Source organism: Acartia tonsa, chromosome 15, assembly GCF_053477335.1.
Source record: "Acartia tonsa isolate MP-2025a chromosome 15, ASM5347733v1, whole genome shotgun sequence".
NCBI classification, from domain to species: domain Eukaryota; kingdom Metazoa; phylum Arthropoda; class Copepoda; order Calanoida; family Acartiidae; genus Acartia; species Acartia tonsa.
Window position 1 is genome coordinate 4,605,451 of NC_137274.1, and position 17,711 is coordinate 4,623,161.

The 17,711-nt window shown below is 41.2% G+C and overlaps 70 non-coding genes across 70 annotated transcripts; 35 read left to right on the plus strand and 35 right to left on the minus strand.

The window, feature by feature from the left end:
- The first annotated feature begins 31 nt into the window (after positions 1 to 31).
- TRNAN-GUU (transfer RNA asparagine (anticodon GUU)) lies at positions 32 to 105 on the plus strand. The gene has a single exon. It is a non-coding gene; the product is annotated as a tRNA-Asn (tRNA).
- Positions 106 to 156: 51 nt separating this feature from the next.
- TRNAR-ACG (transfer RNA arginine (anticodon ACG)) lies at positions 157 to 229 on the minus strand. The gene has a single exon. It is a non-coding gene; the product is annotated as a tRNA-Arg (tRNA).
- An 80-nt stretch (positions 230 to 309) lies between these two features.
- On the plus strand, positions 310 to 382 carry TRNAV-CAC (transfer RNA valine (anticodon CAC)). The gene has a single exon. It is a non-coding gene; the product is annotated as a tRNA-Val (tRNA).
- A 75-nt stretch (positions 383 to 457) lies between these two features.
- TRNAQ-CUG (transfer RNA glutamine (anticodon CUG)) lies at positions 458 to 529 on the plus strand. The gene has a single exon. It is a non-coding gene; the product is annotated as a tRNA-Gln (tRNA).
- Positions 530 to 600: 71 nt separating this feature from the next.
- TRNAF-GAA (transfer RNA phenylalanine (anticodon GAA)) lies at positions 601 to 673 on the plus strand. Its single transcript has one exon. It is a non-coding gene; the product is annotated as a tRNA-Phe (tRNA).
- A 59-nt stretch (positions 674 to 732) lies between these two features.
- On the minus strand, positions 733 to 806 carry TRNAT-CGU (transfer RNA threonine (anticodon CGU)). Its single transcript has one exon. It is a non-coding gene; the product is annotated as a tRNA-Thr (tRNA).
- Positions 807 to 883: 77 nt separating this feature from the next.
- TRNAK-CUU (transfer RNA lysine (anticodon CUU)) lies at positions 884 to 956 on the minus strand. The gene has a single exon. It is a non-coding gene; the product is annotated as a tRNA-Lys (tRNA).
- A 92-nt stretch (positions 957 to 1,048) lies between these two features.
- On the plus strand, positions 1,049 to 1,119 carry TRNAG-GCC (transfer RNA glycine (anticodon GCC)). The gene has a single exon. It is a non-coding gene; the product is annotated as a tRNA-Gly (tRNA).
- A 56-nt stretch (positions 1,120 to 1,175) lies between these two features.
- Positions 1,176 to 1,294, minus strand: LOC145308223 (5S ribosomal RNA). Its single transcript, XR_013876066.1, has one exon. It is a non-coding gene; the product is annotated as a 5S ribosomal RNA (ribosomal RNA).
- Positions 1,295 to 1,360: 66 nt separating this feature from the next.
- LOC145308167 (5S ribosomal RNA) lies at positions 1,361 to 1,479 on the minus strand. The gene has a single exon (XR_013876006.1). It is a non-coding gene; the product is annotated as a 5S ribosomal RNA (ribosomal RNA).
- Positions 1,480 to 1,545: 66 nt separating this feature from the next.
- On the minus strand, positions 1,546 to 1,664 carry LOC145308473 (5S ribosomal RNA). The gene has a single exon (XR_013876302.1). It is a non-coding gene; the product is annotated as a 5S ribosomal RNA (ribosomal RNA).
- Positions 1,665 to 2,183: 519 nt separating this feature from the next.
- LOC145307918 (U1 spliceosomal RNA) lies at positions 2,184 to 2,348 on the plus strand. The gene has a single exon (XR_013875762.1). It is a non-coding gene; the product is annotated as a U1 spliceosomal RNA (small nuclear RNA).
- Positions 2,349 to 2,615: 267 nt separating this feature from the next.
- LOC145308011 (U2 spliceosomal RNA) lies at positions 2,616 to 2,807 on the plus strand. The gene has a single exon (XR_013875846.1). It is a non-coding gene; the product is annotated as a U2 spliceosomal RNA (small nuclear RNA).
- Positions 2,808 to 3,136: 329 nt separating this feature from the next.
- On the plus strand, positions 3,137 to 3,254 carry LOC145308125 (U5 spliceosomal RNA). Its single transcript, XR_013875962.1, has one exon. It is a non-coding gene; the product is annotated as a U5 spliceosomal RNA (small nuclear RNA).
- A 425-nt stretch (positions 3,255 to 3,679) lies between these two features.
- Positions 3,680 to 3,750, plus strand: TRNAG-GCC (transfer RNA glycine (anticodon GCC)). The gene has a single exon. It is a non-coding gene; the product is annotated as a tRNA-Gly (tRNA).
- Positions 3,751 to 3,809: 59 nt separating this feature from the next.
- Positions 3,810 to 3,928, minus strand: LOC145308520 (5S ribosomal RNA). The gene has a single exon (XR_013876346.1). It is a non-coding gene; the product is annotated as a 5S ribosomal RNA (ribosomal RNA).
- Positions 3,929 to 4,015: 87 nt separating this feature from the next.
- Positions 4,016 to 4,134, minus strand: LOC145308336 (5S ribosomal RNA). Its single transcript, XR_013876174.1, has one exon. It is a non-coding gene; the product is annotated as a 5S ribosomal RNA (ribosomal RNA).
- Positions 4,135 to 4,296: 162 nt separating this feature from the next.
- Positions 4,297 to 4,369, minus strand: TRNAA-AGC (transfer RNA alanine (anticodon AGC)). Its single transcript has one exon. It is a non-coding gene; the product is annotated as a tRNA-Ala (tRNA).
- Positions 4,370 to 4,459: 90 nt separating this feature from the next.
- Positions 4,460 to 4,578, minus strand: LOC145308434 (5S ribosomal RNA). The gene has a single exon (XR_013876266.1). It is a non-coding gene; the product is annotated as a 5S ribosomal RNA (ribosomal RNA).
- A 152-nt stretch (positions 4,579 to 4,730) lies between these two features.
- On the minus strand, positions 4,731 to 4,849 carry LOC145308363 (5S ribosomal RNA). Its single transcript, XR_013876199.1, has one exon. It is a non-coding gene; the product is annotated as a 5S ribosomal RNA (ribosomal RNA).
- A 654-nt stretch (positions 4,850 to 5,503) lies between these two features.
- LOC145308272 (5S ribosomal RNA) lies at positions 5,504 to 5,622 on the minus strand. The gene has a single exon (XR_013876113.1). It is a non-coding gene; the product is annotated as a 5S ribosomal RNA (ribosomal RNA).
- A 200-nt stretch (positions 5,623 to 5,822) lies between these two features.
- On the plus strand, positions 5,823 to 5,895 carry TRNAK-UUU (transfer RNA lysine (anticodon UUU)). Its single transcript has one exon. It is a non-coding gene; the product is annotated as a tRNA-Lys (tRNA).
- A 75-nt stretch (positions 5,896 to 5,970) lies between these two features.
- Positions 5,971 to 6,042, plus strand: TRNAD-GUC (transfer RNA aspartic acid (anticodon GUC)). The gene has a single exon. It is a non-coding gene; the product is annotated as a tRNA-Asp (tRNA).
- Positions 6,043 to 6,132: 90 nt separating this feature from the next.
- On the minus strand, positions 6,133 to 6,206 carry TRNAI-AAU (transfer RNA isoleucine (anticodon AAU)). The gene has a single exon. It is a non-coding gene; the product is annotated as a tRNA-Ile (tRNA).
- Positions 6,207 to 6,343: 137 nt separating this feature from the next.
- Positions 6,344 to 6,416, plus strand: TRNAR-UCU (transfer RNA arginine (anticodon UCU)). The gene has a single exon. It is a non-coding gene; the product is annotated as a tRNA-Arg (tRNA).
- A 76-nt stretch (positions 6,417 to 6,492) lies between these two features.
- Positions 6,493 to 6,615, plus strand: TRNAL-CAA (transfer RNA leucine (anticodon CAA)). Its single transcript has 2 exons — positions 6,493 to 6,530; positions 6,571 to 6,615. It is a non-coding gene; the product is annotated as a tRNA-Leu (tRNA).
- A 46-nt stretch (positions 6,616 to 6,661) lies between these two features.
- On the minus strand, positions 6,662 to 6,734 carry TRNAM-CAU (transfer RNA methionine (anticodon CAU)). The gene has a single exon. It is a non-coding gene; the product is annotated as a tRNA-Met (tRNA).
- A 71-nt stretch (positions 6,735 to 6,805) lies between these two features.
- On the minus strand, positions 6,806 to 6,877 carry TRNAG-UCC (transfer RNA glycine (anticodon UCC)). The gene has a single exon. It is a non-coding gene; the product is annotated as a tRNA-Gly (tRNA).
- A 117-nt stretch (positions 6,878 to 6,994) lies between these two features.
- On the plus strand, positions 6,995 to 7,067 carry TRNAV-AAC (transfer RNA valine (anticodon AAC)). Its single transcript has one exon. It is a non-coding gene; the product is annotated as a tRNA-Val (tRNA).
- A 3-nt stretch (positions 7,068 to 7,070) lies between these two features.
- On the plus strand, positions 7,071 to 7,142 carry TRNAE-UUC (transfer RNA glutamic acid (anticodon UUC)). The gene has a single exon. It is a non-coding gene; the product is annotated as a tRNA-Glu (tRNA).
- Positions 7,143 to 7,256: 114 nt separating this feature from the next.
- Positions 7,257 to 7,338, plus strand: TRNAS-GCU (transfer RNA serine (anticodon GCU)). The gene has a single exon. It is a non-coding gene; the product is annotated as a tRNA-Ser (tRNA).
- Positions 7,339 to 7,430: 92 nt separating this feature from the next.
- TRNAL-UAA (transfer RNA leucine (anticodon UAA)) lies at positions 7,431 to 7,514 on the plus strand. The gene has a single exon. It is a non-coding gene; the product is annotated as a tRNA-Leu (tRNA).
- A 110-nt stretch (positions 7,515 to 7,624) lies between these two features.
- TRNAS-UGA (transfer RNA serine (anticodon UGA)) lies at positions 7,625 to 7,706 on the minus strand. The gene has a single exon. It is a non-coding gene; the product is annotated as a tRNA-Ser (tRNA).
- Positions 7,707 to 7,814: 108 nt separating this feature from the next.
- TRNAP-CGG (transfer RNA proline (anticodon CGG)) lies at positions 7,815 to 7,887 on the plus strand. The gene has a single exon. It is a non-coding gene; the product is annotated as a tRNA-Pro (tRNA).
- A 45-nt stretch (positions 7,888 to 7,932) lies between these two features.
- On the minus strand, positions 7,933 to 8,005 carry TRNAA-CGC (transfer RNA alanine (anticodon CGC)). Its single transcript has one exon. It is a non-coding gene; the product is annotated as a tRNA-Ala (tRNA).
- Positions 8,006 to 8,146: 141 nt separating this feature from the next.
- TRNAW-CCA (transfer RNA tryptophan (anticodon CCA)) lies at positions 8,147 to 8,218 on the plus strand. Its single transcript has one exon. It is a non-coding gene; the product is annotated as a tRNA-Trp (tRNA).
- A 69-nt stretch (positions 8,219 to 8,287) lies between these two features.
- LOC145308188 (U6 spliceosomal RNA) lies at positions 8,288 to 8,394 on the plus strand. Its single transcript, XR_013876031.1, has one exon. It is a non-coding gene; the product is annotated as a U6 spliceosomal RNA (small nuclear RNA).
- A 93-nt stretch (positions 8,395 to 8,487) lies between these two features.
- Positions 8,488 to 8,559, minus strand: TRNAA-UGC (transfer RNA alanine (anticodon UGC)). Its single transcript has one exon. It is a non-coding gene; the product is annotated as a tRNA-Ala (tRNA).
- A 152-nt stretch (positions 8,560 to 8,711) lies between these two features.
- TRNAT-UGU (transfer RNA threonine (anticodon UGU)) lies at positions 8,712 to 8,783 on the plus strand. Its single transcript has one exon. It is a non-coding gene; the product is annotated as a tRNA-Thr (tRNA).
- Positions 8,784 to 8,912: 129 nt separating this feature from the next.
- On the plus strand, positions 8,913 to 8,992 carry TRNAL-UAG (transfer RNA leucine (anticodon UAG)). The gene has a single exon. It is a non-coding gene; the product is annotated as a tRNA-Leu (tRNA).
- Positions 8,993 to 10,097: 1,105 nt separating this feature from the next.
- On the minus strand, positions 10,098 to 10,187 carry TRNAI-UAU (transfer RNA isoleucine (anticodon UAU)). Its single transcript is given in 2 exon segments — positions 10,098 to 10,133; positions 10,150 to 10,187. It is a non-coding gene; the product is annotated as a tRNA-Ile (tRNA).
- Positions 10,188 to 10,281: 94 nt separating this feature from the next.
- On the minus strand, positions 10,282 to 10,354 carry TRNAR-CCU (transfer RNA arginine (anticodon CCU)). The gene has a single exon. It is a non-coding gene; the product is annotated as a tRNA-Arg (tRNA).
- A 127-nt stretch (positions 10,355 to 10,481) lies between these two features.
- Positions 10,482 to 10,553, minus strand: TRNAE-CUC (transfer RNA glutamic acid (anticodon CUC)). The gene has a single exon. It is a non-coding gene; the product is annotated as a tRNA-Glu (tRNA).
- Positions 10,554 to 11,003: 450 nt separating this feature from the next.
- Positions 11,004 to 11,077, plus strand: TRNAN-GUU (transfer RNA asparagine (anticodon GUU)). Its single transcript has one exon. It is a non-coding gene; the product is annotated as a tRNA-Asn (tRNA).
- Positions 11,078 to 11,128: 51 nt separating this feature from the next.
- TRNAR-ACG (transfer RNA arginine (anticodon ACG)) lies at positions 11,129 to 11,201 on the minus strand. The gene has a single exon. It is a non-coding gene; the product is annotated as a tRNA-Arg (tRNA).
- An 80-nt stretch (positions 11,202 to 11,281) lies between these two features.
- Positions 11,282 to 11,354, plus strand: TRNAV-CAC (transfer RNA valine (anticodon CAC)). The gene has a single exon. It is a non-coding gene; the product is annotated as a tRNA-Val (tRNA).
- A 75-nt stretch (positions 11,355 to 11,429) lies between these two features.
- Positions 11,430 to 11,501, plus strand: TRNAQ-CUG (transfer RNA glutamine (anticodon CUG)). The gene has a single exon. It is a non-coding gene; the product is annotated as a tRNA-Gln (tRNA).
- A 71-nt stretch (positions 11,502 to 11,572) lies between these two features.
- TRNAF-GAA (transfer RNA phenylalanine (anticodon GAA)) lies at positions 11,573 to 11,645 on the plus strand. The gene has a single exon. It is a non-coding gene; the product is annotated as a tRNA-Phe (tRNA).
- A 59-nt stretch (positions 11,646 to 11,704) lies between these two features.
- Positions 11,705 to 11,778, minus strand: TRNAT-CGU (transfer RNA threonine (anticodon CGU)). The gene has a single exon. It is a non-coding gene; the product is annotated as a tRNA-Thr (tRNA).
- A 77-nt stretch (positions 11,779 to 11,855) lies between these two features.
- Positions 11,856 to 11,928, minus strand: TRNAK-CUU (transfer RNA lysine (anticodon CUU)). Its single transcript has one exon. It is a non-coding gene; the product is annotated as a tRNA-Lys (tRNA).
- Positions 11,929 to 12,020: 92 nt separating this feature from the next.
- TRNAG-GCC (transfer RNA glycine (anticodon GCC)) lies at positions 12,021 to 12,091 on the plus strand. Its single transcript has one exon. It is a non-coding gene; the product is annotated as a tRNA-Gly (tRNA).
- A 56-nt stretch (positions 12,092 to 12,147) lies between these two features.
- Positions 12,148 to 12,266, minus strand: LOC145308224 (5S ribosomal RNA). Its single transcript, XR_013876067.1, has one exon. It is a non-coding gene; the product is annotated as a 5S ribosomal RNA (ribosomal RNA).
- A 66-nt stretch (positions 12,267 to 12,332) lies between these two features.
- Positions 12,333 to 12,451, minus strand: LOC145308178 (5S ribosomal RNA). The gene has a single exon (XR_013876019.1). It is a non-coding gene; the product is annotated as a 5S ribosomal RNA (ribosomal RNA).
- A 66-nt stretch (positions 12,452 to 12,517) lies between these two features.
- On the minus strand, positions 12,518 to 12,636 carry LOC145308484 (5S ribosomal RNA). The gene has a single exon (XR_013876313.1). It is a non-coding gene; the product is annotated as a 5S ribosomal RNA (ribosomal RNA).
- Positions 12,637 to 13,155: 519 nt separating this feature from the next.
- On the plus strand, positions 13,156 to 13,320 carry LOC145307919 (U1 spliceosomal RNA). The gene has a single exon (XR_013875763.1). It is a non-coding gene; the product is annotated as a U1 spliceosomal RNA (small nuclear RNA).
- Positions 13,321 to 13,587: 267 nt separating this feature from the next.
- On the plus strand, positions 13,588 to 13,779 carry LOC145308012 (U2 spliceosomal RNA). Its single transcript, XR_013875847.1, has one exon. It is a non-coding gene; the product is annotated as a U2 spliceosomal RNA (small nuclear RNA).
- A 329-nt stretch (positions 13,780 to 14,108) lies between these two features.
- LOC145308126 (U5 spliceosomal RNA) lies at positions 14,109 to 14,226 on the plus strand. The gene has a single exon (XR_013875963.1). It is a non-coding gene; the product is annotated as a U5 spliceosomal RNA (small nuclear RNA).
- A 425-nt stretch (positions 14,227 to 14,651) lies between these two features.
- On the plus strand, positions 14,652 to 14,722 carry TRNAG-GCC (transfer RNA glycine (anticodon GCC)). Its single transcript has one exon. It is a non-coding gene; the product is annotated as a tRNA-Gly (tRNA).
- Positions 14,723 to 14,781: 59 nt separating this feature from the next.
- On the minus strand, positions 14,782 to 14,900 carry LOC145308522 (5S ribosomal RNA). Its single transcript, XR_013876348.1, has one exon. It is a non-coding gene; the product is annotated as a 5S ribosomal RNA (ribosomal RNA).
- Positions 14,901 to 14,987: 87 nt separating this feature from the next.
- LOC145308337 (5S ribosomal RNA) lies at positions 14,988 to 15,106 on the minus strand. The gene has a single exon (XR_013876175.1). It is a non-coding gene; the product is annotated as a 5S ribosomal RNA (ribosomal RNA).
- Positions 15,107 to 15,268: 162 nt separating this feature from the next.
- On the minus strand, positions 15,269 to 15,341 carry TRNAA-AGC (transfer RNA alanine (anticodon AGC)). The gene has a single exon. It is a non-coding gene; the product is annotated as a tRNA-Ala (tRNA).
- A 90-nt stretch (positions 15,342 to 15,431) lies between these two features.
- LOC145308435 (5S ribosomal RNA) lies at positions 15,432 to 15,550 on the minus strand. Its single transcript, XR_013876267.1, has one exon. It is a non-coding gene; the product is annotated as a 5S ribosomal RNA (ribosomal RNA).
- A 152-nt stretch (positions 15,551 to 15,702) lies between these two features.
- On the minus strand, positions 15,703 to 15,821 carry LOC145308364 (5S ribosomal RNA). Its single transcript, XR_013876200.1, has one exon. It is a non-coding gene; the product is annotated as a 5S ribosomal RNA (ribosomal RNA).
- A 654-nt stretch (positions 15,822 to 16,475) lies between these two features.
- On the minus strand, positions 16,476 to 16,594 carry LOC145308274 (5S ribosomal RNA). Its single transcript, XR_013876115.1, has one exon. It is a non-coding gene; the product is annotated as a 5S ribosomal RNA (ribosomal RNA).
- A 200-nt stretch (positions 16,595 to 16,794) lies between these two features.
- TRNAK-UUU (transfer RNA lysine (anticodon UUU)) lies at positions 16,795 to 16,867 on the plus strand. Its single transcript has one exon. It is a non-coding gene; the product is annotated as a tRNA-Lys (tRNA).
- Positions 16,868 to 16,942: 75 nt separating this feature from the next.
- On the plus strand, positions 16,943 to 17,014 carry TRNAD-GUC (transfer RNA aspartic acid (anticodon GUC)). The gene has a single exon. It is a non-coding gene; the product is annotated as a tRNA-Asp (tRNA).
- A 90-nt stretch (positions 17,015 to 17,104) lies between these two features.
- Positions 17,105 to 17,178, minus strand: TRNAI-AAU (transfer RNA isoleucine (anticodon AAU)). The gene has a single exon. It is a non-coding gene; the product is annotated as a tRNA-Ile (tRNA).
- A 137-nt stretch (positions 17,179 to 17,315) lies between these two features.
- Positions 17,316 to 17,388, plus strand: TRNAR-UCU (transfer RNA arginine (anticodon UCU)). Its single transcript has one exon. It is a non-coding gene; the product is annotated as a tRNA-Arg (tRNA).
- Positions 17,389 to 17,464: 76 nt separating this feature from the next.
- Positions 17,465 to 17,587, plus strand: TRNAL-CAA (transfer RNA leucine (anticodon CAA)). Its single transcript has 2 exons — positions 17,465 to 17,502; positions 17,543 to 17,587. It is a non-coding gene; the product is annotated as a tRNA-Leu (tRNA).
- Positions 17,588 to 17,633: 46 nt separating this feature from the next.
- TRNAM-CAU (transfer RNA methionine (anticodon CAU)) lies at positions 17,634 to 17,706 on the minus strand. The gene has a single exon. It is a non-coding gene; the product is annotated as a tRNA-Met (tRNA).
- Positions 17,707 to 17,711: the final 5 nt, after the last annotated feature.

The following is a 17,711-nucleotide window of genomic DNA, read 5'->3' on the forward strand; positions in this document are numbered from 1 at the left end:
AAAAATAATGTAATATTTTCATCTTGTATTAGCCTCCGTGGCGCAATCGGCTAGCGCGTTCGGCTGTTAACCGAAAGGTTGGTGGTTCGAGCCCACCCGGGGGCGACTTATTTTATAGCAATTTTCTTTAATAGCCAAACGAATCTTTAAAATTTTCGATCTCGGCAGGATTCGAACCTGCAATCTTCTGATCCGTAGTCAGACGCGTTATCCGTTGCGCCACGAGACCTAGCTTAGTGACGTGGCTTTGTAGTTGCACATTTTATGTCTGTTTCTTATGTATCTTGGCTTGGTTATTTAGTTGACAATGGTTCCTTAGTGTAGTGGTTATCACGTGTCCTTCACACGGACAAGGTCGCCGGTTCGATCCCGGCAGGAACCAATACATAAGGTTTTTTTCTTTTCTTTTTATACAAAATTAATTTTTTTTACCCTTTGGAGTTTAGATCTGCATCAAGGTCCTATGGTGTAATGGTTAGCACTCTGGACTCTGAATCCAGCGATCCGAGTTCAAATCTCGGTAGGACCTAAACTTTTTAGAGTCATGTAAAAGTGATCTTTTTTCCATATTGACCAAGATAAGCAACATTATTTTAACTAGCCGTGATAGCTCAGTTGGGAGAGCGTTAGACTGAAGATCTAAAGGTCCCCGGTTCGATCCCGGGTCGCGGCATTTTTGCAAATCTTTACCCTATGTATGTGTAGCCATGGATAGTAGTAATAAAAGGATCAAGGCACCACCGAGAGTCGAACTCGGGATCTCCTGTTTACGAGACAGGCGCTTTAACCAACTAAGCCATGGCGCCTGAATTACCCTATTGTCAGAATATCACGAAACAAATTCAAATATATTTTTAAAAACTGTTCCATGTAAAAAAAAATTCGCCCAACGTGGGGCTCGAACCCACGACCCTGAGATTAAGAGTCTCATGCTCTACCGACTGAGCTAGCCGGGCTATGTTGGCTGCCTGGGCTCTGCACTTTGTATGGTTGGTCTTTGCAATAGGTACACAAAAAGTAACTACACGAATATCATGAGAGCAAGCCAGCAACGTTGGTTCAGTGGTAGAATGCTCGCCTGCCACGCGGGCGGCCCGGGTTCGATTCCCGGACGTTGCAGCAATTATTTTCTACAGTATCACAACTTTTTTGAGGCAATTTTTTAAAAATGGATAAGCCTACGACACCAAGTATTCCCAGGCGGTCACCCATCCAAGTACTAACTTGGCCCAATGTTGCTTAACTTCAGTGATCGGACGAGAACTGGTGTTTTCAACATGGTATGGCCGTAGACATTAATTGTGTGGGGTTTAGTTAGGTTTGGGCTAGGATTGGTTGGGTCAAAATTCCAAAAAGATTGAGCCTACGACACCAAGTATTCCCAGGCGGTCACCCATCCAAGTACTAACTTGGCCCAATGTTGCTTAACTTCAGTGATCGGACGAGAACTGGTGCTTTCAACATGGTATGGCCGTAGACATTAATTGTGTGGGGTTTAGTTAGGTTTGGGCTAGGATTGTTTGGGTCAAAATTCCAAAAATGTTAAGTCTACGACACCAAGTATTCCCAGGCGGTCACCCATCCAAGTACTAACTTGGCCCAATGTTGCTTAACTTCAGTGATCGGACGAGAACTGGTGCTTTCAACATGGTATGGCCGTAGACATTTGGTAAGGCATTTTCACATTATAATGTGGATATTACCATACCATCCTTCTGTATGGTTTGTTTCGTTGCGACCAGTGCTAACTCTTGGTAATCTTGTTATAAGAAGTGACAGTTTGCATCTTGTATTTGTCTAAACTGACCAAGCTAAATTTGCTTGATTCACTTCACTAAGAGGTGTGTATAGATCCAGTGGTTGCAGTGTGAACTGTAATGCTATTTCTGTCAGAGCTGATGATAGCTCACTATCTGCAATAAGAATGCATAACCTGTAAAGTAGCAATCATGTATTTTATGTAGTCAATAATTTGGCCTCTAGGTGTCGCATTTGTTTCAATGGAAGACCTCCTACCGAAGGTTTCATCAACAAAGTATGTCACCAACTATTTGAAAAAGTATAAATATAGCATTTCTGAGGGGACACTTCAACTGAATCATGTTTTGTGTAAAGTCGTGGAGCTGGTCAGCAAAATATCTATAGTCTTTGTCACCCATACACTGAAATCGACTCTTTCCCTCATACTTACCTGGCGTGGAGGTTAACCATGATCACTAAGGTGGTTCCTCTAGGGTGAGGCTGTGCCATTGCACTCAGGCATGGCTGACCCCTACGATTACCCCAAATGTGGGTAACTCGAACGCACAATTTTTGGTAGTTGGGGACTGCGTTCGCGCATCCCCTAATAAATACAGAACAGACAACAGAATTAGAATGTTTAACTTAACCATCTAGTTCAAATTTTACACACCAGGAATTGCTAAAGTTTGTGTAGTTGGCCAGAAAAAGGCTTCTATCGAAGCCCAATTTAAAGTAAAGTTTTTGCTTTGAACTAGGCAGATTGACTATACTCTCTCTAACAATGATTAGGCAGCCTGCATGCCAATCTTTTGCCAGACAGTACAATAGTCAGGTTATGACTCTAAGGTAGTATACTGGAACTATTCTTCGGCATCGCTTCTCGGCCTTTTGGCTAAGATCAAAGTGTAGTATCTGTTCTTATCAGCTTAATATCTGATACGGGGACCATGTGTCCCCTTCGATATTAAACTCATTTTTGTTAGGGGATGAGGACTTGGAGCTTGCTCCAGCCTTATCACGGGTTGGCCTGGTATTGCAGTACCACCAGGATCGGCCCACTTGTCCCCACTTCTAAACTGGACCACTCAATACATTGTGTACAACCTGTATCAAGTTTGCACAAGTCAACAAGCATGCTGCCAAAAGCACAATGGCTCCACTTCCTTTATGTAGTTCAATGTTTTAATGCTAGGTGGTGCAAACCCCTAAAGTTGAATGTCATTTAATGGATAATTTTCTGCCTCAAGTTATTCTAGGGGCTTATGTTTTTTTGGTGAATAAGCTGAACTTTGACACAATCTCTACATGTCTTTGCTGACAACTACATTAGATTGGTCAATGGAACAAGCCTAACAGCTGCCAAGGATATGGAGCTATTTGTGTTGTTAGAGCATGTCCAGGATCTACCTACAGCACGAATAAATCTTTCGCCTTTTACTAAAGATTTCCGTGTAAGTGGATCATATTGGAGTTACATCCAATTTATCTGAAGGCTTTCCATGAGAGAGCCCATTTAAAGAAACATATTACAACAGGCATGTAGGGACAGGATGTCAGGATGTGTTTACCACAAAACCATTCATCTCCAACCAACCACTTCAAATTTGTGAAAATAAAACTGGCCAACCATGCTGACAAATAGCCTATGGTAGGAATGGCTAAAATTGCAGTTACCAATTGTCTAAACTGACCAAGCTATACTTGCTTGATTCACTTCACTAAGAGGTGTGTACAAGTGAACCAAGGATCACTCAGATATTGTCTTGCCGGGCTGAAGAAAGTCCTTACCTACTGCCAAAGTCTACTTACAGCAAGTCATATTAATCGTTCAGGTGTAAAGCTATATCAATCTGTATTTGGGTTATAAATTGACAGATTTCTGAATAAAGATTTTCAGCAAGGGGTTGGGTTATACGAATAGCCAAAGAGCATGCCAGCAACGTTGGTTCAGTGGTAGAATGCTCGCCTGCCACGCGGGCGGCCCGGGTTCGATTCCCGGACGTTGCAGCAATTATTTTCTACGTTAACACAACTTTTCTGTTTTCAGTGACAAGATAAAGATGTAGAGTTTACGACACCAAGTATTCCCAGGCGGTCACCCATCCAAGTACTAACTTGGCCCAATGTTGCTTAACTTCAGTGATCGGACGAGAACTGGTGCTTTCAACATGGTATGGCCGTAGACATAAAGTGACAACATGATTTTCAAACTTGTGTGAGGTTTAGTTAGGTTTGGGCTAGGATTGGTTGGGTCAAAATTCCAAAAAGATTGAGCCTACGACACCAAGTATTCCCAGGCGGTCACCCATCCAAGTACTAACTTGGCCCAATGTTGCTTAACTTCAGTGATCAGACGAGAACTGGTGCTTTCAACATGGTATGGCCGTAGACATTTACTCTGAGGAAATGCTCTTCTAACTTCTGGTTTATTAAATAACATTCTAATGCAACAAAAAGGTTTAAAGTTTTACTGGTTTAAATTTTCAGACTTTTGTTTTTCTGTGTGTTTATTTTTTTGTTTGGTGCTTGTGTAGTAGGGGGAAAAATGATACATGGAGATGCGGGGTATCGATCCCCGTACCTCTCGCATGCTAAGCGAGCGCTCTACCATCTGAGCTACATCCCCTTGGGTTTCACCTTATGTTCTCAGTGATTAGAAATTTCTCTTGGACAAGAAAGAAAAAGAGACAAATTTGAAATATGGATAAAATGTTATAGCCTACGACACCAAGTATTCCCAGGCGGTCACCCATCCAAGTACTAACTTGGCCCAATGTTGCTTAACTGCAGTGATCGGACGAGAACTGGTGCTTTCAACATGGTATGGCCGTAGACATACATCAACGGAAATTGTCGCGTAAATTAAATGCAAAATGCATTACGAAGAGAAAATGTGGCGTGAAATGAATGCAAAACGCTCAACAGTACAGGAATCTACGGACAAGGAAGAAAAAGAGACAAATTTTGAAATATGGATAAAATGTTAAAGCCTACGACACCAAGTATTCCCAGGCGGTCACCCATCCAAGTACTAGCTTGGCCCAATGTTGCTTAACTTCAGTGATCGGACGAGAACTGGTGCTTTCAACATGGTATGGCCGTAGACATTTATCAAAGGAAAATGTGTCATAAACTAAATGGAAAATGCATTACCAAGAGAAAATACGTACAGGTATTTACGGAAAATGGTTCTAAGTTCTTGATTGGTTTCCAGTGATTAGTGGGTTCTCTTTAACCCTGAATAAAGATGTTTGTGACTGACTAAGACAGACACTCAACCCGAGCGGACTCAAGGTGAGCGACCCATCGAAGCAGAGCTGATACACACCTCTTGTAGAAGTGAATCAAGCAATATTAGCTTGGTCGTTTTAGACAATGATGTAAAGTTACTTGGACAATCATATATTTTTGATATTTGTTCAAGGTCCGACCGGAAAAGTTAATTTTTATAAAATACAAGCACAAAGTAACTAAAATTTTAATCCAAGTAGGTATGTGTAATACTAAAAGATATCATTTTATTGAACAATAATAGTTGTCAACCTAAAACTTATGCCTCAACACGGAGAAAACAAAGCCTAACTGGGAACTAAACAGAGCTGCCATCTGGTGACAAAAACAGTAACTACATATTATATCATAGTGGTTGCATTGTATAAGGGCTTTAGGTGTAAAAAATGAACATAAGCAGTTGTCTGGTTTACATTTCTCAGACTTTGTTTTTTTCTTTTCTCAACTTATAAAAAAGGATGAAAAGATTTGCCTACGACACCAAGTATTCCCAGGCGGTCACCCATCCAAGTACTAACTTGGCCCAATGTTGCTTAACTTCAGTGATCGGACGAGAACTGGTGCTTTCAACATGGTATGGCCGTAGACATTTAACATTGGAAAATGTGACATATACTAAATGCAAAATGCTACAATACAGGAAAATTATGGAGTGATGATTTATTCTATACAACTCAGGTTGCACTTAACCAAAAATAAACAGAGAGAAAACCAAGCCTACCATGAACTAAAATGCTGCTGCCATCTGGTGAGACAATTTTTTTACTGTAATTGTAAAATAGCATGATGCCCGGGTAGCTCAGTCGGTAGAGCGTTAGGCTTTTAACCTAACGGTCCAGGGTTCGAGCCCCTGCTCGGGCGCTCTCATTTTTTGTTCAAGTCTCCAATCAGTGTGATATGTACGTAGAGACTAGAAAATAGCTGGTCAACAAGAATTCCTCGATAGTCTAGTGGTGAGGATCTCCGCCTGTCACGTGGAAGGCCCGGGTTCGATTCCCGGTCGGGGAGAGATAATTTTTCAACCTTGTGAAATTTCTTTTTTTTATCCATTAAATATTTCCGCCACTGCAAACTGTTCAATTTGGTAAAAGTATTAGCTGGCCCGTAGGGGGATCGAACCCGTGACCTTCGCGTTATTAGCACGACGCTCTAACCAACTGAGCTAACGGGCCTGATTGAGATGACATGTTTAAGTATTAGCACAATGCAAAAACTACATGCTTTTTTTCTTCTCTACTTGATTTTCTTTTACTTGCCTTCCATAATGTTTTCTGTCAACAAATGCTACTATTTTCTTTTCTCTTACCAAGTCCCATTAGCGCAGAGGATAGCGCGTTGGACTTCTAATCCAAAGGTCCTGGGTTCGATCCCCAGATGGGATGCTAACATTGCATTTTGGCTAACCTTTTTGGGTTATCAAAACATGGAATTTCCTAATCTGTGAACACTATGTTAGCAGTCAGGATGGCCGAGTGGTCTAAGGCGCCAGACTCAAGGACAACTTCCTTGCTCTCTGATAGAGAGTGGTTGTGAGAATTCTGGTCCTCGATGAGGGCGTGGGTTCGAATCCCACTTCTGACAAAACTTTTTTTTCAAAACACAACCAGGAGATGAAAAAGTGTTTGCCTGCCCCCGGTGAGGCTCGAACTCACGGCCTTCAGATTATGAGACTGACGCGCTGCCTACTGCGCTACGGAGGCTTGTTGGTAGTACAGGATTACTACACTTTTTGAATGTACAAAAATGTATTGCTAGGCAACTGAGATGAAAATGCGTCAGCCGGGAATCGAACCCGGGTCAACTGCTTGGAAGGCAGCTATGCTCACCACTATACCACTGACGCTTGTTTTACAATATTATTATGTACGCCAAAGTGAAAACCACAAATACATATTTGCCTAGTAACTAGCACACTTAAAGAAAAGCAGAAGGCAATAAAGCTGTTTACTCTATGTAACAAGTTTCCGTGGTGTAGCGGTTATCACATCTGCCTAACACGCAGAAGGTCTCCGGTTCGATCCCGGACGGAAACAGAATCCCACGTGGTCTAACGGCTAGGATATCTGGCTTTCACCCAGGAGGCCCGGGTTCAACTCCCGGCGTGGGAAATCTTTTGACACGATTGATGCAATATTGCGGTTTTTTTTTTTTTTTTTTTTTTGTTTTGTTGATGTCATGTGTCATGTCTGCTTTGTAAGTAATCTAGGCTAATCATTATCATAGACGAGGTGGCCGAGTGGTTAAGGCGTTGGACTGCTAATCCAATGGGCTCTGCCCGCGTGGGTTCGAATCCCATCTTCGTCGTGATAATTTTTTTTTTGTAGAGCTTGGCTTAATCAGTGCTTGTCAGTCGTGATTTCATGCGTTTTGCAATGAGTGCCGCCCTGTTGCATCCTGTCAGGTTGGCCGAGTGGTCTAAGGCGTGAGATTTAAGCTCTCATAATCGTAAGATTGCGTGGGTTCAAACCCCACACCTGACAAAGGTCTTATTTTAACACTATACCAGGAAGGCCATGTGAGTTGCAAGGTAACTTTCTGGTTTTGCAAAAAAAGTAAAAAAAAACACTAGATACTAACAAAATCTGACTTTCGCAGCCGGCAGGATTCGAACCTGCGCGGGGAAACCCCATTGGATTTCAAGTCCAACGCCTTAACCACTCGGCCACGACTGCTGGCTCTGGTTGACGGCCATCCATGAATACAGCATCACAGCTGGAAGCAATCGGCTAGTAAGTTGGTGAATTACAGCTTGCTACTGACAGTTAGCAGGGCACAAGCCAGGCTTGATGGTCTAGGCGGCATGATTCTCGCTTCGGGTGCGAGAGGTCCCGGGTTCAACTCCCGGTCAAGCCCATGGTTTTGCCCAATACTTTTGAAAATTGAAAAGAAAAAAAAATTTGGAGTCGTCGGGATTTGAACCCGAGACCTTCTAAATGCGAATCAGACGCTCTACCAGCTGAGCTACGACCCCTGGTCTTCGTCATAGGGGCCGGACGAAAGCAGCGCCTTTTTTCTATTGGTCGCTTGCATTGTATAGTGGATAGAAAAAAAGAAATAAAAAGACTTTCCTTTAGTTTCGCCTGAATTCAAAGTTGCAGCAATTCAAACATCTGACTCTGTGGCGCAACGGTAGCGCGTCTGACTCCAGATCAGAAGGCTGCGTGTTCAAATCACGTCAGGGTCAACAGAATTGTTTTTGCAATTTGTGTAACAAATGCTGATCTTTATAGACAACTAAATTCTAGTCTCAATTGTACTTGCTTCGGCAGTACATATACTAAAATTGGAACGATACAGAGAAGATTAGCATGGCCCCTGCGCAAGGATGACACGCAAAATCGTGAAGCGTTCCACATTTTTGTGTCCGCATAACCCCATACAAATATTTTCTCACTAAATTACTCATTTTGAACAAAAGACAACTTCAAAGAAATAACAAAAATCATTGACAATTGGAGATGCCGGGGATCGAACCCGGGGCCTCATACATGCAAAGCATGCGCTCTACCACTGAGCTACATCCCCCTGTTGATTGCGTTAGCTGACTAATACTCAACTGAATCCTTTAGCAATTTCAAAGTCTTTAACACAAGGTGCAAACCGGAATAGCTTAGGTTAGGTTAGGTTACGTTAGACTAGGTTAGGCTAGGTTTAAATTGTGCCACGTGAACATGCAAGCCTCTATAGCTCAGTGGCAGAGCACTGGTCTTGTAAACCAGGGGTCGAGAGTTCAATCCTCTCTGGAGGCAGTTAATTTTGTGAAATCACTCACTGGAAAAACAAATTTTTTTTAGGTGTTTGATGCTTTTACACAGTAAGGCTGAAAAAAAAAAACTTAAGAAACAATTTCTGTTATTCGCACAACTGTCAGCACAACAGGCAGTTTGGCCGAGTGGTCTAAGGCGCTGGTTTTAGGCACCAGTCCGCAAGGGCGTGGGTTCGAATCCCACAGCTGTCAAAAATTTATTTTAGTAAAAACTCGGTTATTATGAATTACAATTACAATTTAGTATCCTTCTGCCTTTCTAGATCAGATAAGATTCATCATTCTTGAGTGTACATACATAAACAATGAAATCAAAAGTTTCAAAGATTTTTACAAAACACATTCCATTGCTAAAAACGCGATCTTTGGTTTGTTTAAATGTCCATTTATTTAGCATTTTTCAAGAATGTCAAGCGTGGGAAAATTTTTAGAATGTGGGAACCATTTATTTTGAAATGTTCTATCAGTTTCAAACCTTTTTCATTCAATAGATCATACTGACTTTGGAAAAACTGTCAGACCGATTTTTGAAATTCAATCTGTGAAAAAAGATATTCAAGTTTTAATTTTTTGTTTTAAAAATTATTTTACATGTATTGACGCCATCTTGGATTATGATAATTTTTTTTTGTTAGAAGATTTTTTTCTAAAATATTTTTAAAAAATTAACTTTTTACAAAAAAAAAAATCTTTGAACTTAAATTGACCAATAATTCAAAGATTTTTTCTCTTTGATTTGGAAGATTTTTTATGATTTTTATTTTTAATGTCAAATAAAAACACAACAGTGAAAAAATGAAAATTAAATGAAAAAACGTTTTATGATTTTATTCAAGAAATTATTTCCTAACATCACCTTTTTGTTGCAATAGAATGTTATTTAAGCAAACAAAATTTAAATATCCATTTATGCTAAATTTTGTTTGCTTAAATAACTCATTGGAGGATTTTTCATGGCATAATTTAAATCACAAATCTTTATACATTTATATGGTTATTCAGTCAAATTTTATTGAATTTGTTATTAACTTGATAGATTTAAAACAGTAGTAAAAAGAAAATATCAATCTATCTATATTCTTTAACAAACTTTTTTCCTTGATTGATTGTTGGTTAGTAAAGCATAGTTACAAAAAAATTTTGAAATCGAACCACAGTACCTGTATTTGATATTATGAGGTACTGCTAGAGAATATTTTAGTATTTTGGTAAGATAAAATGCTTTGTTTAAGTAAAAAAAAATATTTTTGCTCTTTTCATGGAAGACCCTGCCAGGTTTAAGGGTTGAAAAAGTGCTTGCTCTAGGTGAGGCTCGAACTCACAACCCCGGCATAACTTGTTGTACTGTCTATAAGTACCGTGCGCTAACCGATTGCGCCACTAGAGCAGCTTGCTTTCACTCTTCATATTTGCTAGTAGACTGCCTTCAAGAAACCTTGGAAGCACTGCAACCAAAACAACTTTTGCTAAAAAGATAATGTTACCCACGGCGAGACTCGAACTCGCAATCTTCGGTTTAGGAGACCGACGCCTTATCCATTAGGCCACGCAGGCTTGGTGTCACCCTGGCTGAAAAGTAAAAACTTAAAAATATCCAATTCTCTATCTTTTTTTTATCTCCTTTTTTTTTTTGGATCGGGGATGTTGATATAATTACTTGGGGGTTCGACAAAATGTATTTTTCCGTTACCGGGAATCGAACCCGGGCCTGCTGGGTGAGAGCCAGCTATCCTAACCACTAGACCATAACGGAAGCTGGCGAAATCACACCCAAAATTAAATATGAAAAAAATTGCAATTCAAATGGTACATTGTGACAGAAATTGATGTGATAGTTGACTGGAACCGTGGCGAGGTTCTGTAATCCTGCTACTGGGAGGTCAGAGTTTGGGATGGTTTGAGGCAGGGAACGCCTGGTTACCATTGAAACACGTTGAATTGGCGTCCGCACTAAGCCTGGCATCAACATGGCCACTTAGGGGGAGCCCTAGGTGATCAGGTTGCTTAATGAGGGGCGGATTGGGCCAGAGGGGAAACCCAGCAGCCAAGAGTTTCCGTGTCGGTCAGTAGTCGGACCGCGCTAATGAGTGTTCGGTGGTAATTAGCCCTACCAACATAAGTAAACCAATCTTTTTTTTGTTTTTATATTTGAAGGCACCATAGAATAATATTAAAAATAATGTAATATTTTCATCTTGTATTAGCCTCCGTGGCGCAATCGGCTAGCGCGTTCGGCTGTTAACCGAAAGGTTGGTGGTTCGAGCCCACCCGGGGGCGACTTATTTTATAGCAATTTTCTTTAATAGCCAAACGAATCTTTAAAATTTTCGATCTCGGCAGGATTCGAACCTGCAATCTTCTGATCCGTAGTCAGACGCGTTATCCGTTGCGCCACGAGACCTAGCTTAGTGACGTGGCTTTGTAGTTGCACATTTTATGTCTGTTTCTTATGTATCTTGGCTTGGTTATTTAGTTGACAATGGTTCCTTAGTGTAGTGGTTATCACGTGTCCTTCACACGGACAAGGTCGCCGGTTCGATCCCGGCAGGAACCAATACATAAGGTTTTTTTCTTTTCTTTTTATACAAAATTAATTTTTTTTACCCTTTGGAGTTTAGATCTGCATCAAGGTCCTATGGTGTAATGGTTAGCACTCTGGACTCTGAATCCAGCGATCCGAGTTCAAATCTCGGTAGGACCTAAACTTTTTAGAGTCATGTAAAAGTGATCTTTTTTCCATATTGACCAAGATAAGCAACATTATTTTAACTAGCCGTGATAGCTCAGTTGGGAGAGCGTTAGACTGAAGATCTAAAGGTCCCCGGTTCGATCCCGGGTCGCGGCATTTTTGCAAATCTTTACCCTATGTATGTGTAGCCATGGATAGTAGTAATAAAAGGATCAAGGCACCACCGAGAGTCGAACTCGGGATCTCCTGTTTACGAGACAGGCGCTTTAACCAACTAAGCCATGGCGCCTGAATTACCCTATTGTCAGAATATCACGAAACAAATTCAAATATATTTTTAAAAACTGTTCCATGTAAAAAAAAATTCGCCCAACGTGGGGCTCGAACCCACGACCCTGAGATTAAGAGTCTCATGCTCTACCGACTGAGCTAGCCGGGCTATGTTGGCTGCCTGGGCTCTGCACTTTGTATGGTTGGTCTTTGCAATAGGTACACAAAAAGTAACTACACGAATATCATGAGAGCAAGCCAGCAACGTTGGTTCAGTGGTAGAATGCTCGCCTGCCACGCGGGCGGCCCGGGTTCGATTCCCGGACGTTGCAGCAATTATTTTCTACAGTATCACAACTTTTTTGAGGCAATTTTTTAAAAATGGATAAGCCTACGACACCAAGTATTCCCAGGCGGTCACCCATCCAAGTACTAACTTGGCCCAATGTTGCTTAACTTCAGTGATCGGACGAGAACTGGTGTTTTCAACATGGTATGGCCGTAGACATTAATTGTGTGGGGTTTAGTTAGGTTTGGGCTAGGATTGGTTGGGTCAAAATTCCAAAAAGATTGAGCCTACGACACCAAGTATTCCCAGGCGGTCACCCATCCAAGTACTAACTTGGCCCAATGTTGCTTAACTTCAGTGATCGGACGAGAACTGGTGCTTTCAACATGGTATGGCCGTAGACATTAATTGTGTGGGGTTTAGTTAGGTTTGGGCTAGGATTGTTTGGGTCAAAATTCCAAAAATGTTAAGTCTACGACACCAAGTATTCCCAGGCGGTCACCCATCCAAGTACTAACTTGGCCCAATGTTGCTTAACTTCAGTGATCGGACGAGAACTGGTGCTTTCAACATGGTATGGCCGTAGACATTTGGTAAGGCATTTTCACATTATAATGTGGATATTACCATACCATCCTTCTGTATGGTTTGTTTCGTTGCGACCAGTGCTAACTCTTGGTAATCTTGTTATAAGAAGTGACAGTTTGCATCTTGTATTTGTCTAAACTGACCAAGCTAAATTTGCTTGATTCACTTCACTAAGAGGTGTGTATAGATCCAGTGGTTGCAGTGTGAACTGTAATGCTATTTCTGTCAGAGCTGATGATAGCTCACTATCTGCAATAAGAATGCATAACCTGTAAAGTAGCAATCATGTATTTTATGTAGTCAATAATTTGGCCTCTAGGTGTCGCATTTGTTTCAATGGAAGACCTCCTACCGAAGGTTTCATCAACAAAGTATGTCACCAACTATTTGAAAAAGTATAAATATAGCATTTCTGAGGGGACACTTCAACTGAATCATGTTTTGTGTAAAGTCGTGGAGCTGGTCAGCAAAATATCTATAGTCTTTGTCACCCATACACTGAAATCGACTCTTTCCCTCATACTTACCTGGCGTGGAGGTTAACCATGATCACTAAGGTGGTTCCTCTAGGGTGAGGCTGTGCCATTGCACTCAGGCATGGCTGACCCCTACGATTACCCCAAATGTGGGTAACTCGAACGCACAATTTTTGGTAGTTGGGGACTGCGTTCGCGCATCCCCTAATAAATACAGAACAGACAACAGAATTAGAATGTTTAACTTAACCATCTAGTTCAAATTTTACACACCAGGAATTGCTAAAGTTTGTGTAGTTGGCCAGAAAAAGGCTTCTATCGAAGCCCAATTTAAAGTAAAGTTTTTGCTTTGAACTAGGCAGATTGACTATACTCTCTCTAACAATGATTAGGCAGCCTGCATGCCAATCTTTTGCCAGACAGTACAATAGTCAGGTTATGACTCTAAGGTAGTATACTGGAACTATTCTTCGGCATCGCTTCTCGGCCTTTTGGCTAAGATCAAAGTGTAGTATCTGTTCTTATCAGCTTAATATCTGATACGGGGACCATGTGTCCCCTTCGATATTAAACTCATTTTTGTTAGGGGATGAGGACTTGGAGCTTGCTCCAGCCTTATCACGGGTTGGCCTGGTATTGCAGTACCACCAGGATCGGCCCACTTGTCCCCACTTCTAAACTGGACCACTCAATACATTGTGTACAACCTGTATCAAGTTTGCACAAGTCAACAAGCATGCTGCCAAAAGCACAATGGCTCCACTTCCTTTATGTAGTTCAATGTTTTAATGCTAGGTGGTGCAAACCCCTAAAGTTGAATGTCATTTAATGGATAATTTTCTGCCTCAAGTTATTCTAGGGGCTTATGTTTTTTTGGTGAATAAGCTGAACTTTGACACAATCTCTACATGTCTTTGCTGACAACTACATTAGATTGGTCAATGGAACAAGCCTAACAGCTGCCAAGGATATGGAGCTATTTGTGTTGTTAGAGCATGTCCAGGATCTACCTACAGCACGAATAAATCTTTCGCCTTTTACTAAAGATTTCCGTGTAAGTGGATCATATTGGAGTTACATCCAATTTATCTGAAGGCTTTCCATGAGAGAGCCCATTTAAAGAAACATATTACAACAGGCATGTAGGGACAGGATGTCAGGATGTGTTTACCACAAAACCATTCATCTCCAACCAACCACTTCAAATTTGTGAAAATAAAACTGGCCAACCATGCTGACAAATAGCCTATGGTAGGAATGGCTAAAATTGCAGTTACCAATTGTCTAAACTGACCAAGCTATACTTGCTTGATTCACTTCACTAAGAGGTGTGTACAAGTGAACCAAGGATCACTCAGATATTGTCTTGCCGGGCTGAAGAAAGTCCTTACCTACTGCCAAAGTCTACTTACAGCAAGTCATATTAATCGTTCAGGTGTAAAGCTATATCAATCTGTATTTGGGTTATAAATTGACAGATTTCTGAATAAAGATTTTCAGCAAGGGGTTGGGTTATACGAATAGCCAAAGAGCATGCCAGCAACGTTGGTTCAGTGGTAGAATGCTCGCCTGCCACGCGGGCGGCCCGGGTTCGATTCCCGGACGTTGCAGCAATTATTTTCTACGTTAACACAACTTTTCTGTTTTCAGTGACAAGATAAAGATGTAGAGTTTACGACACCAAGTATTCCCAGGCGGTCACCCATCCAAGTACTAACTTGGCCCAATGTTGCTTAACTTCAGTGATCGGACGAGAACTGGTGCTTTCAACATGGTATGGCCGTAGACATAAAGTGACAACATGATTTTCAAACTTGTGTGAGGTTTAGTTAGGTTTGGGCTAGGATTGGTTGGGTCAAAATTCCAAAAAGATTGAGCCTACGACACCAAGTATTCCCAGGCGGTCACCCATCCAAGTACTAACTTGGCCCAATGTTGCTTAACTTCAGTGATCAGACGAGAACTGGTGCTTTCAACATGGTATGGCCGTAGACATTTACTCTGAGGAAATGCTCTTCTAACTTCTGGTTTATTAAATAACATTCTAATGCAACAAAAAGGTTTAAAGTTTTACTGGTTTAAATTTTCAGACTTTTGTTTTTCTGTGTGTTTATTTTTTTGTTTGGTGCTTGTGTAGTAGGGGGAAAAATGATACATGGAGATGCGGGGTATCGATCCCCGTACCTCTCGCATGCTAAGCGAGCGCTCTACCATCTGAGCTACATCCCCTTGGGTTTCACCTTATGTTCTCAGTGATTAGAAATTTCTCTTGGACAAGAAAGAAAAAGAGACAAATTTGAAATATGGATAAAATGTTATAGCCTACGACACCAAGTATTCCCAGGCGGTCACCCATCCAAGTACTAACTTGGCCCAATGTTGCTTAACTGCAGTGATCGGACGAGAACTGGTGCTTTCAACATGGTATGGCCGTAGACATACATCAACGGAAATTGTCGCGTAAATTAAATGCAAAATGCATTACGAAGAGAAAATGTGGCGTGAAATGAATGCAAAACGCTCAACAGTACAGGAATCTACGGACAAGGAAGAAAAAGAGACAAATTTTGAAATATGGATAAAATGTTAAAGCCTACGACACCAAGTATTCCCAGGCGGTCACCCATCCAAGTACTAGCTTGGCCCAATGTTGCTTAACTTCAGTGATCGGACGAGAACTGGTGCTTTCAACATGGTATGGCCGTAGACATTTATCAAAGGAAAATGTGTCATAAACTAAATGGAAAATGCATTACCAAGAGAAAATACGTACAGGTATTTACGGAAAATGGTTCTAAGTTCTTGATTGGTTTCCAGTGATTAGTGGGTTCTCTTTAACCCTGAATAAAGATGTTTGTGACTGACTAAGACAGACACTCAACCCGAGCGGACTCAAGGTGAGCGACCCATCGAAGCAGAGCTGATACACACCTCTTGTAGAAGTGAATCAAGCAATATTAGCTTGGTCGTTTTAGACAATGATGTAAAGTTACTTGGACAATCATATATTTTTGATATTTGTTCAAGGTCCGACCGGAAAAGTTAATTTTTATAAAATACAAGCACAAAGTAACTAAAATTTTAATCCAAGTAGGTATGTGTAATACTAAAAGATATCATTTTATTGAACAATAATAGTTGTCAACCTAAAACTTATGCCTCAACACGGAGAAAACAAAGCCTAACTGGGAACTAAACAGAGCTGCCATCTGGTGACAAAAACAGTAACTACATATTATATCATAGTGGTTGCATTGTATAAGGGCTTTAGGTGTAAAAAATGAACATAAGCAGTTGTCTGGTTTACATTTCTCAGACTTTGTTTTTTTCTTTTCTCAACTTATAAAAAAGGATGAAAAGATTTGCCTACGACACCAAGTATTCCCAGGCGGTCACCCATCCAAGTACTAACTTGGCCCAATGTTGCTTAACTTCAGTGATCGGACGAGAACTGGTGCTTTCAACATGGTATGGCCGTAGACATTTAACATTGGAAAATGTGACATATACTAAATGCAAAATGCTACAATACAGGAAAATTATGGAGTGATGATTTATTCTATACAACTCAGGTTGCACTTAACCAAAAATAAACAGAGAGAAAACCAAGCCTACCATGAACTAAAATGCTGCTGCCATCTGGTGAGACAATTTTTTTACTGTAATTGTAAAATAGCATGATGCCCGGGTAGCTCAGTCGGTAGAGCGTTAGGCTTTTAACCTAACGGTCCAGGGTTCGAGCCCCTGCTCGGGCGCTCTCATTTTTTGTTCAAGTCTCCAATCAGTGTGATATGTACGTAGAGACTAGAAAATAGCTGGTCAACAAGAATTCCTCGATAGTCTAGTGGTGAGGATCTCCGCCTGTCACGTGGAAGGCCCGGGTTCGATTCCCGGTCGGGGAGAGATAATTTTTCAACCTTGTGAAATTTCTTTTTTTTATCCATTAAATATTTCCGCCACTGCAAACTGTTCAATTTGGTAAAAGTATTAGCTGGCCCGTAGGGGGATCGAACCCGTGACCTTCGCGTTATTAGCACGACGCTCTAACCAACTGAGCTAACGGGCCTGATTGAGATGACATGTTTAAGTATTAGCACAATGCAAAAACTACATGCTTTTTTTCTTCTCTACTTGATTTTCTTTTACTTGCCTTCCATAATGTTTTCTGTCAACAAATGCTACTATTTTCTTTTCTCTTACCAAGTCCCATTAGCGCAGAGGATAGCGCGTTGGACTTCTAATCCAAAGGTCCTGGGTTCGATCCCCAGATGGGATGCTAACATTGCATTTTGGCTAACCTTTTTGGGTTATCAAAACATGGAATTTCCTAATCTGTGAACACTATGTTAGCAGTCAGGATGGCCGAGTGGTCTAAGGCGCCAGACTCAAGGACAACTTCCTTGCTCTCTGATAGAGAGTGGTTGTGAGAATTCTGGTCCTCGATGAGGGCGTGGGTTCGAATCCCACTTCTGACAAAACTTTTTTTTCAAAACACAACCAGGAGATGAAAAAGTGTTTGCCTGCCCCCGGTGAGGCTCGAACTCACGGCCTTCAGATTATGAGACTGACGCGCTGCCTACTGCGCTACGGAGGCTTGTT